The 12,511-nt window shown below is 35.9% G+C and overlaps 1 long non-coding RNA gene across 2 annotated transcripts in view; it reads right to left on the bottom strand.

Moving 5' to 3' along the window:
• The window catches only part of LOC308193891, a 336,962-nt gene that overhangs the window by 226,975 nt on the left and 97,476 nt on the right, over positions 1-12,511 (bottom strand). The window contains exon 1 of one of the 2 annotated variants that reach the window (XR_013950034.1): positions 10,565-10,877. This is a non-coding gene — a long non-coding RNA (uncharacterized lncRNA). Of the gene's footprint in view, positions 1-10,564 lie in introns of those variants that run through there. The other variant, XR_013950035.1, reaches the window with a different exon arrangement.

Genomic DNA, 12,511 nt, shown 5'->3' on the forward strand with positions numbered 1-12,511 from the left:
TCTTTTCCTGAATACTTGCAATTCAATTAAATGTTTCTTATTAGGGTTCTGCTTGATACTTTGATTTCATTTTCTCATTAGGGAACAAATCTTTGCTCGGCCACGTCTAATTATCAAGAAACAAAGTCACGAGCTTAAAACACTGCTACTTTTATTGAGTAAGGCACAGTACATCTTTTCAGATACTGACATTTTCCCCTGTCTACTAGTTTTATAACATTTCCATTCAGAAAACAAGATGAAAATGAAGACTGTGTTGATAATGGCTTTTGCTTTGGTTTTATATTAAAAAAACACATCTATAAGCAACTAGTAACAATCTTCACAACAGAGGAAGTAGCATTATTTCATGTCTATCGGACGTAGAAGAACTCAGTTCTTACTTTAAATCCTATCATGAAGAAGTGATATTGCGAAGTTAATTTCCAGTTTGGCAAAAACTCTCACTCTAACCCAAAAGTTCAGTTACACTGTTCTGTGTATCTTAGAGAGGGATTTATTAGAGTAGGGGGAAGAGATTCACTTATAGTCCTCGCTATGTACAAAAATTGGCCATATCAAAAGTTATACCATAGCATACTAATAGAACTTAGTTTTTTGTTTGTTTGTTTTTATAAGATAAGGGGTGTCTAGGAGGAAAACAGAACATGTGAGCTAAAAAAACAAAACCCATAAGCAGTACAGAATAAATGGAGGCAATACAACACAGAGAAGATAACAGTACAAAAAAAACCCACATAATTCCAAGGCAAATACAAATGCCCCATATAAAAATGTTGTAAAAGCAATAGCACAAGAAAGAAAAAGCAATAGAAGAAAAACAGGGCAAACAACCACACTTTGTTGTTTTTCCTCTATCTCTGAATAAACAACAAAAAAGCAGGCGTAGACTTACCATGCAGTAAAATAACTTCGACTGCTTTAAAGTATTTTTATCTACAGGAATACAAAAACATCAAAAGAAATGTATAAGAATCAAGAAGACATTAACTGTTTACTGGTTTGATATCAAAAGTGTTACCAGCAAACAAATGGCTCCTCTATATAGTAGTCTGTTGACAAGCATTTAAACTCTTAAAATAATGAGTGTTAAAAATTTTACCTTCAAATTTTCTGTGAGGATTTGGGGAAGGTGATCTGAATCATTTTTAATATTCATATTGATAATTTGCTACCAAGATCTGAAATATATCAAGCTATCATGTAAATACACTGATTTGAAAACAGTAAAAAAGAGTTATTTTTCTGCAATATTTTTCTTTTTTATTGTTATTATTATTTTATTTTCGAACTAACATGGAGAGAACTCTGTCAAACCCTCTTATGTCCTTTCATTCTCTTCCCCAATTTTATTTTACAGAAAGGGTAAGATGAAGAGTATCTACATCAATGATGTGGGACTTCTCATTACTGATATAAAAATCTATATTTTTTTTTCCCAAGCATTTCAAGAGGTTCTAGAAAGGAAGAGAGAGTGAGAGAAAAACAAAGCAATGACAAAAAATCCTAAAATGGCACAAAATCATTTCTCCAGGAGGAGGTCATACACAACTAACATTTATAGTTAATAAAACTGTAGTCCATCAGAATAGTATCATAGTTCATAACAAGCACACAAAAGTAGTTGTAAAGGAGATTTACTGAATAGAATAACGTCACTTAAAATAGGTTATGACTGAAGAACATTCTAGGCACACTACTGATGAAGTCAATAATGGCTGCAGTGGATCTCTCCTGACATATACATAGGTAAGATTGGTCTACATTTAAGGAATAAGAACATCTACATATTGGAACGCCTAACACTTTAAAATAATTGGCAAAGTTTTCAGAGAATATTCTTACCCAGTTAGAAAAATAGAGAAATGAAAGATATGAAAATATCTGATATTAATCAGTGCTTACCCAATAAGGCAATTATTAGATACATTATGATCTTTAACAGAGATTTCTTGAAAAATAAAAATGTAATTTTTTTGTTTGTTTGGTATGAAGCTCTGAAAATGTACAAGCAATTTAAGTCAAATTGCATTCAAGTCTTTGTTTCTTATATTATGTAGTACTAGTGAAAACAGGGAAATTTACTGTAACCATGAATGATGTTTGGACCAGACTGTTTATTTGACTAGCAAATAACAGACTTACAAAATGTAACTTCCCTATATATATATATACACACACACACATATATGTATGCATACATACACACACACTGTGATTCTCACCCCTTTATCAGACTGAAAGATAATTTAGGTTTTGTGTATTTCAGTTTTGCATTCAGTAATAGTGACCTAGTTTTCAGAAAGTTTTACAATTTTTCTCTGAAATAATAAACAGTACGTAAGCCGTTTCAGGTATTACGGTGTGCTCCAATGCACCTTGCTTTTAACAGACACTCACTTCTCCTTCATCATGAAGTGGATTAGGCCATTCTATTATACAATTAAGAAAGAATCCACTCCAAATCTTCCACCCAGGGTACTACCAAAGATGCCAAAACACACTGTATTTCAAATTTCAAAGGTCTTTTCAGAAATATTTACTCAGCCAGTGATATAGAAATAATTGAGAAGTATTTATGATCTTCCAGGAAGTACCTTAAGAGAATCAGTGATAATAATAACTACCCCATCTTGTTAACCTAGAGAGGAAAATCTCCACCAACAGAAGTGTAACAGTAAGCATTTAAACCTCAAGTTATTCCAGATAGATTTTTTTTTTTTTCCCCTGTGTTAGTCCATGTTTCACTGAATGTGAAGGATAAGTTTGTAACCCAGATATATTTATTTTGGTCCAGTCCAGCCCTTGGAAATTAGAACTTCAAAAGCACTCACTTACAGGAAAAAAAGATTGCCATACATTCAAGATTTTGAGTGAAATGGGAAAAGTTGTTGAAGGACACTGTCAAAACACTGATATACAGTATGCAAGTCTCATTAACTTCTACAAATATTTTATCAAATAATTATTTTAAAAACTCCCATTTAGAGATAAGAAAAATACCTTTTCCATACATTTATGTAAAACTGTGTAACTGCATGCTTGCCAAATACCAACCCATACAGAAAAAGTTGCTTTCATTATTTTTATTATTGTTGTATTTCTTTGTCCAAAATTCTAGATAGAAAGATCTGCAAGAACTTCACTGAACATTCCCAGGAACATTAGACATGAGCCAGTATGCATTTCTTTTCTGTTAAGCCTTTAAGAGACACATCATTACCTAAAGGAAATTATCTTAAAGGTTTCCCCCCCACCACTCACATTTTTCTGATTAAATTCTCCCACTCCCCAAGCTGATTTGTTTCACAGGTGTTTTCACCTTTCTAAAACTGGCTGCTCTAAAGCATATATTTACATCTAAAGCAGTCTATTCAGTTTCTGGTCTTAGCTTTGTAATGTTTTTGTACTGTTACTTAACTGGTGTTCAGTGTATTCATAAAGGAGCTATATATATTATAGGTTGCTAAATGATGCTCTACATACTATTCCTACTTCCCTGATAACAAAGAGTCACAGATTTCTAGAATTACTGAAATTGAAAAGGTACCTATGAAGGTTAACAATATGCAAGAAATTAATGGAGAACATGTGCACACAGACACACCTCAAGAAGCCAGAAAAAAGAAACAAAACCCCAAAAAACAGAGAAATGATCAAACTAGTTAAGGTTGAGAATCTTCATTCACAATGAATATTCTTCATTGTTTAGACACACATGAGAAGAAAGATTTTTAGTAGTAGCCAGCAACAATCAAAATCTACAGGAAATAGATTCAGTTCATTGACTACAGCTTCCAAAAAAAAAGTAAACTCATTTTTGGTCCTCATAGAAGTTCACAAAAAAAAAATAGTAATAATAAAAATATATATATACACACACAAGGATATCAGTGGATGCCAGTGTATGCACTCTCATGGAAAACAAGCAGGAAGAACTTCCTGATCACAATACAAACACCTGCTGAATGTTTTGACTATGAGAAAGAGTGCCATCAAATGCACAAATGCGGAAGCTGTACACTGAAGTAGTTTGCATGCTTGTGAGAACGTAAGAGATGCGTTCCAATTAAAAGGAAAAACATCCATGTATCTCATAGCAACAATGACAACAAAAGAGGGGGAAAGGAGGGAGGAGAAAGGAAGGAATCAATACCTTCACCAAAGAAAAAGCACAATAATTTAATGATTCAGAGAGTAAATTAAGATTTTCAAACAAAATGTCAATGCATTAGTTGGAATTCTCCTTGCTAATTCTGTTGCTAAAAGAAGTCTGAAAACTCTCATCCATGACGAAGTGTTTCTAGAACTTGATTGAGGGGGTAGAGGGGAGGAGAAGGAAATTATGAGCACACATTTAATGCCCACTTCATGCTGCACAGGGCCAGAGACATAAATTTAGGCCACCACAGAGATGTGGTGGGAAACATTAGAGTTTTAAACAGATGCTAAAGGTCAATCCATTCAGGAAATTTATGGAAAATTTGATAATACTGAACTACCCCAACCAGTCCCTCATGTTTGGGTCAAATTTCAATTATTGAGAGACCTTTATGTCAGGGGAAAATAATTTCCAGCATTGATAGCATATTCCCTGTCAACATAAATCAGGAAAAACTAGATATAGATGCATCCATCTGCACTTCCCAGGTCTGCAGTTAGAAATCTCTGCGTGTATCTTACTCTACTTAAATGGATTAAGAAATGTCCTTGATCCTCCTGTCCAACCATGTTAGTTTTACTTGCTCTCTGGACATTTAACAGAAGACTGTATACTTCTGTCCTTCTGCAAAACCTCTTACTTCTGTAATGGAATTATGCAAGGTTTGCTTCAGGTCTGTAAGTCAGCTATTTTTTGAACAGAAAAATGTAGCCTCCCTGATAGCCAAATTTGCACAGAGCTCAATGACATGCAGCTTTCTTGGTTTCTCTTCCTTCTTTTCCCCAGGTCCTGAACAGTTTTATTTCATGAAAGAATCAGAAAAGGAAGGGTACAGCTCATGGATACAGAAATTCATGCAGAGGTTTGGTATGCATAACATTTATGTAACTTAAATGTAAGAAAATCAAACAAAGAAGAATTACTATGGATACAGTTTTTCTGTTTTATATTTAGTGTTAAATGTACCTTAACAGGACATATTAGAAACACATCCCAGGAAATACAACATGACAAGCCTTGTTTATCACACCTGGCTAAAGAGCACATGCTGCATGTCGGAGGGATTGTAAAGAGAGGTGGCATTGTAAAGAGAGGAAAATTAATTCCAGGTTGATTTTCTGCATAAAGAAAAGCCAAATGGATGTTGCATCCATGTCAAAAAGCCTACCCGACAAACAGTGCAGTCACCAGGCTACTATGCCACTTTCCTTTCAGTCACACCTTACCACAGATACAAGAAGTACTATCCCCGCTCTCTTGGGAAGATCTTTTAATGCTGAAGCAGAGGTCTCCTGGCCGCGGTACTTGCTTTCACTCTAATGTCAGCTGGTGATGGAATGGGAAGTAGCAGCAACAGGGGAGAACGAGAGCTATAGCCTACGCGACTGACCTTTCAGATAAGCGTTTGACAGAGCCATCATGTTACTTAGGGGAAATACTGCTGGTGTTCTGGTACGAGAATGCACAAAGACCTTCCACCATAAATGTCAATTAGAAAGTCACATCTGTCACATTTGTGTCCATTTTCACTCCATTTATAGATAGGTCTAATGACTAGCATCAAAGAAAGGAAATATACTGATTTCACAGCAGAGAAAGTCTGTGTTAGAGAAAAAAAAGTACATTCCCATTAGAATCATAATTACAATAAGAGAGATACTTGGGACATCACCATCTGAACTCCGAACATCTTTGACACAAAGCAAATGGCAATTGATCACCACAACGTGCTGCTTCTCAGCAGCGCTCAGAATTCCTGTTCAATATGCATAAAACCTCCAACCATGATGCCCTGTAGATGCGATACAAGGTCTAGTTTTAAAACCATTAGCTGAAATCATAGATGCAAAGGATCCAGACAAAATTTGCAGAGTTGCACAGTTCTATGTAGTCTGAACTTTAATATTAAATAACAGAGACAATAGAGGAAACATGTAATTGCTACAGACGTTACATATCATTCCTTACAGGCCAAGGTGCAAAGCTACCTCTTAACATCAACTGGCTTGGACAGTTCAAACCTACAATCAAGTGCAACTGTATGTCACAGCCTAACTTTGGCTGTATGAAACTAAAAGATACGGAACAATCTTTATAAGTCAGATTTTCACACTGCAGCGTGAGTAGTTTCTCACGTGAGAAAATGAAGGTGAAACTAACTTTCTTAATTGCTAAGAACTGACAAAATATGGTGTTTGCAGGAGATGTTTGTCTTTGATGCCATTTTCTACTTCATTGAATAGCTTCCCTGGATCTTATTTATGAATGGCTTGTCAGAACAGACTCCTACAGACAAAGTTGGCCCTGAGGACCAGTGCAGGAAGTGCCAGTCATGTTCAGAAGCGCGTGTTACAATCTGCAGCAGAGCAGGGCTCTGGTCTGGTTAAGTCTGTCTGCATTTTGCCAGGCCGTAGAAAAGTTTCTTCCCTACATCACAGCTGATCTCCAAAGGTGGATGCCAGTGGTGGGAACGTCTGAAGTATTAGCTTTCTTATTACTGGAATAAGAAATAACTTTTTTAGTTTTCTTTTAATTTATCTTCTGGTTGGAAAATATAAATATTGTATAATCAAAGAGGCACTGATCAGAACTACTGGACTGGCCGTTCAAGGTATGAACTCCAGAGATTATATACAGATACTGGTTAGTCTTTTATAAGTACTGTGTGACAAAGCACAGAATATTCATAAGGAGTTCATTCTCTAGGTGAAGAAAAATCAAATTCTATTTCAGCTTGACATGGATAGAGAACTGCATAGAAACTGTTTTTTTCCGCTGGAGTGATCTGCTGTAGGAGTTAGCCATATGCTTTAAATGTGACTGACATGTCTCTGAATTTAATGTGTCACCTGCTGAGTTCAGGATCTGCTGTCTATCTCTCAATGTGTAAAAAATGAATTGCTTCAAAATGATTTATTGCCAGCAAAATAGAATGTGAAAACAACAATAGAAACGGTGCTGTAAAGGCATCCTAAATTTAATAGCACTATTTGATGAGTAAATTTTACAAATATAATCAAACATTCTTAATGTGAAGATTCAGCCTTGATAAAGCTATTGCACAGTCTAGTATCTGGTTTCCTAATTCATTAAGAGTTAACGCCATTAAGAACATGGCAAGATGTACTAGTAACAGCCTGGGTTCCATTACAGCTTGTAACTCAGTGTGGAAAATATAGGGTTATAATTTCAATCTGTGAAATTAATCTCACAACTTTTATTTTTTCTTGTAAAGTATCTACAGAAGCATCTTTAATAAAGGATTTTCAATTTCTATTTCTTTTCTACAAACAGGTTACTTGCTTTAAAAAGCTCATCTGTGTACATGCTAGCAAAGCCTTGATACGTAGAACTATTTTGAAAATACGGGTTACTCTTCAGAAATTTTGAAATAGATTGGTGTTGATGTTTAGTCTATTTAATATATTAACCTTAGAAGGATTAACATAAGTGATTAAATTAAGTGACAAATACTGGAGGTAAAATTCATCAAGATATTTAAGTATAAATACAATTGTCAGGTGAATGCTTCTACTATACAAACAGGATTGCTTCTATGCTTAAAAGTAAGCTTTAAAAATAATAAAAATAAAAATATAATAAATCATAAGGCATACTCAGCTTCTAGAAGAAGTACCCATAAAGTATATTTCCCATCCTTAAAAAAAAAAATAAAAAAAATCAAAGCATAGGGGCTTAGCTCCCTTTAAAGCCAGTATCCATGTCACCCACACTAAGTCACCTGCCAGAGCCATTCCTAGAGCACAAACTGAAGATACTCAAATAAAACTACCATCTTTGTTTCCTGTCGAGCATCTGACCAAAAAACCACCACCAATAACAAAAACAAGTGCTGCTTATTAGGTGTTCCTTGGCTGCCCTTATAGGCTACTTTGGTTAATTTTTCTGAGGCCAAATCACTCTCTGATCATTAGGTTGGTAATGACTCTTGCTTATAGCCAACATTGTCAAAGGATCCCACAACTTTCCCTTTAGGTTCTTGCTGTCTCAGATTTGGGACTATAATCTCTAAGATTAGCAAAATGTGGTCAGGCTGTAAGCAGTCAGATGAGTGACACATAACGGGAGAGGAGCGAGAACAAAGAGTTTTGGCTTTTTTTCCTTCTGGTTATTACTGATGCTTACTTTTTGTTTTCTTGTAGTAATTACTAAAGATTTGGGAAAAAAAAACAATCATTTTCTCTGCGTAAGGCTGATTTTGCATGAGATGGTTTGTTGCTGTTTGGTTTTACAAGAAACAGAAGTAAAGAATGTAAATGACAGTGGTAGCTTGCCAAGTCATGGTAGGTTATTTTAACCACTGATAAGACCTCATTTCTTGCCAGCACTTAAATTTATGCGCTGCCTCTCAGCATACATTTTCTACTGTTTTGTGAATGTTTCCACATTATGCTAACTGCAGAGGAACACTGACATTTTAAAGACTATTAGTCACTGAAATGGAACCGGCAAGCAGGGAGAAGTAAGGATCTACTTTGTGCAGTCTTCCTCCCTTTTGTTAAATGGGTGTAGAACTAGGAGGGAGCCAACTGCCGGGCTTTTTATTGTTGTTGGTTTTGTTTGTTTTTGGATATTTCTTAAACTAGTAACTCCTGTGGATAAAACAGATGCTTATGTCCCAGTATTAGTTAGGACTCCAAAGAACAACTGGAATCCCATTGTGGTTCATGGCACATCGCAGTTGTCAAAGTTCACTCTGGAAGACTTCCAGTACAGAGAGGTCTTGGAAACAAAAATGCACCACCCCTTCCCCCAATCCCCCCCCCCCCGCCCAAAAAAAAAAAAAGAAGAAAGAAAGAGTGAAGCCACTTGCCCATACTTATTCTTAAAATTAATTGCGGACTTGACCTGTCAGTGTTGGACTGAAAACCTGACTTGTTTAGCAGATGTAAGGCACTGCCCAGACTAGCCACCCCAGTCAGAGCCCACCAGAGGTATGTATGTTCCTGAGCAGAAGTATGCATGCTATATGCTGTGATAAACTACAACATGGAGGTACAGCTGATGTTACAACTACCTTTCTACATGACACAGACAGGAGCGAGCGTCACATTTTCTCATTAAAAGGGAGAGGGACTGGAAAAAGTACAGAGGATTTCTTTCCAAATACACTCACAAAGGTGCAAGGCTGCCTCTATCAAAAATTTGACCTGGATTTCCATTGAGCACCATTGTACCACCTAGCACACAACAGCAGTGGATAGCACGTGCATATCTTCACCACAGAGATGACAAAACAGATGACGATGGGATCCCCAACACACTTATCAGTGTCAGTGTCTGCACATATCATTGCCCAGTGACATGAAGTTGCATACACAAAATAGACAGCACTATTGTACTACAACAATACTTTTATACCTAAGCTACTTCCTCAAATACATGAATAACAGATTAAAAACAGGATTTGAAATCAGGTTTTTAGCTTTAGAAGTATATATCTGTTCTTTTCCCAGCTTCTTTTCTATAGGTGAGACTCCAGAGCCTTTGACAACAGTTAAGTTTTTCCTAGTGACTGTAATTTTGTCATCTCCCTTCTTTGCTGCATTATGTTTAGCTCTGAAATCAAAACATTTCATCTTGCTCTTGTGTATTTTAACCATATCAACAAAAATAAAAAATAAATAGAAAGTAAGAATAAAGCTATATTGCCATTCCAGGATACTTTGATGGTCTGGACAGATAAATCTTTTGCTTATCACTGAAAGTGGGCAACATGCTATATTACAGCTATGAAGGCACTGAAGTTTTACAGATCTGAAATAACTTTTGTGTTTGTTTCTAACTTCCATCACAAAACAGACTGTATTAATGCAGTGCTTCAGCTTACAGAAATCTTGAAAATACAGTGAATGTCATAGCAAATAGCAGTAACAGATTTTTAGTGGCCTAATATTCATAGATCAAAAAAGTCCCAGGGATGTGTTACTGCATGTATATTTAACAGTATTAATCTTAGAAAGAACAGTAACGTGTAACTTCTTCACAAGATCTCTAATATAAAATGATTTTAAGCGATAATAAAGAAATTGATTTTCTAGAGTGACTTAAGAACAAACTTTATTACATGTAAAAATGCAAAAACATATTGAAATGGAGGGTTGGGTAGGTAGATGGGTAGACAGATTTTCTACACAGGAAAATCACATTCTCCCAGAAATGAGCAGCCAGATTCTGGGATTGCAGTCAGGTATAGGATTACAAGTAAATTTTGTCTCCTAATATTCAAACATGCATACTAGACCTTACATAATTAGAGTTATGTATTTTCAAGGCATACAAGTAAATAAAGGAATTTCCCAGCTTTGTTTTGCAGAAAGGTATCCAGACTAGTTACTAATGCATTTTTGACAAAGGGAAGAGAAACATTTATAAAATTACCTGTTGCTTCTCCCCGAAGGTATACTCAACCACAGTTCCAGTCCCACCTTCCTTGCCAGGGGAAGTTTTCTCAGATCAGCATGGGATGGAGCCACCCAAGCAGGACTGCTGTCTAATAGGAGGACAACCCAGAGCAGAGGACACCCCATGGAAGGTCAAGAAGAGACCTCTTCAGCCAGAGCACATCTCCAAGTACCTAAGCAAGGCAAGTGATGCAACACTGGAGATGGAAACCAGATCCCACCAAGCACTGAGAACATAATGCAATATTAGGGTCACAAAGAGGTCAAGATGGAGGTCAACCCACAGGTGGAGGTCTGGCTCAAGGCAGGCTGGGGACTCACCAGGTACAGCTGTGGCAGGGACCAGCTGCCCCCAGGCTGAGCTCAGGTGGCCCTGGGTGTGGGGGGGACACAGGTGAGGCAGTTAGGGTCATTGAAACTTATTAATGCACTCGGGACTCTGACAGAATGTTTCACAGGGTCAAAAAAAAAAAAAAAAAAAAAAAAAAAGGATTTGCAAGCGTTACACTGATATGAAGTATGATATGGTACCTATGTATTCTATTACTGGGGCAGATCCCTCCATAAACTACAGAATATCTTAACTCCTTTTCTAAAAAGGTCTTTTTCTGCAGAAGGGGAATCGGAAGATCTGTACGGACTCAGTTTTTGCCACGGTGGTTGTGGGTAACTTGTGGGTTTAGCAAAGGAAAATGCATTTTGTTAGAGATACAAAATATGTCATGCTATGACATCTACCCATACAATGACAGAGGTTAAAGATGGAAAAGTGTATTAATTCAGTTACTCCCCATTTGGATATAAAATTGTGGACATAGTAATCCATAAGAAATGATGCTAATACATTTCACACAGGGTGAATTTGTACATTTTCTAGAAAATGATGGAGCAAGATACCATTCTTTGACTAGTAGATAAAGAAACATCAAAGTGGAAATTATTAGAAAAAAAACCTGAAAGTAGACTAAAAATATTTTCTCTATTAGTTTTACCGATATTAACCATTCACACTCTCCCAGTTACTGTCAACTGTTTTTTCAAAGAGGAACAAGAATTTTGCCGTGTTTCTTTACAACAGTAAATTACATTAATTCTGTATCGCTTAAATATTCTCACAAACAAATATGAGATGAAAAACTCCAAATCAATGAATTAAAGAATCTATGAGATATTTACTGATAAATAGAAATAACAGTAATACTTCAGAATGACATGCTTCTGTATGTAGTTTAATAGGCATAAGATTTCTGATAAATGTTATGAAGTCTAATCATCATAACCATGCCAGACGCTGGATTGTACAGGAAAAGGTTGGTTTGAATGTGCTGTTATGTTAGACATTCTTGCCAATATTAAACAGACTGTGACTACTATCAGTACATTTGTCTCTCTCTAGGGCATTTTTAAGATTTTTTTAATTAGCTTTTGTTTCCAAGCAGTGCTTTCATTTTTCTTGATAAAGCTCTTGTTTTTCCAGGTTTTATTGAATTCAGATTAGGTTCCACATTTCCTATATTCATTACAAAAGGAATATGAAGCTTTTAATAATATATGAAAACTAGCAATGATAAGTATCTTACAGTGTTTTCAAATTCAGTTAAGAATGAAATAGTTTAATGGTTACTTCCTTTTATTGTTTTAATTTTGGCACAATATTGTAGAAACATGGTTTCTCATTAGAAAATTCAAATAACGGAAGGCTATGAAAAATGAATGAGGGGCTGAGCCATGGTGATAGAAAGCACACTCCTTAACATAGGTGCTACTTGTAAGAAGCTCCCATCTGCGTCTTGCCATCTCATAAGTCTTGGATCTTAACCAAGTTACTCTGTGTTTCCTGGTCAAAGTAGAAAGCACTTGCCCAAAAGCTCTGTTTGTTTAACCTTTACTGTATTTGTTGCTATTTGTGGGTAAATGTATGCAC

The sequence above is a fragment of the Anser brachyrhynchus genome (assembly GCF_964034855.1).
Source record: "Anser brachyrhynchus genome assembly, chromosome: 4".
Lineage (NCBI taxonomy): Eukaryota > Metazoa > Chordata > Aves > Anseriformes > Anatidae > Anser > Anser brachyrhynchus.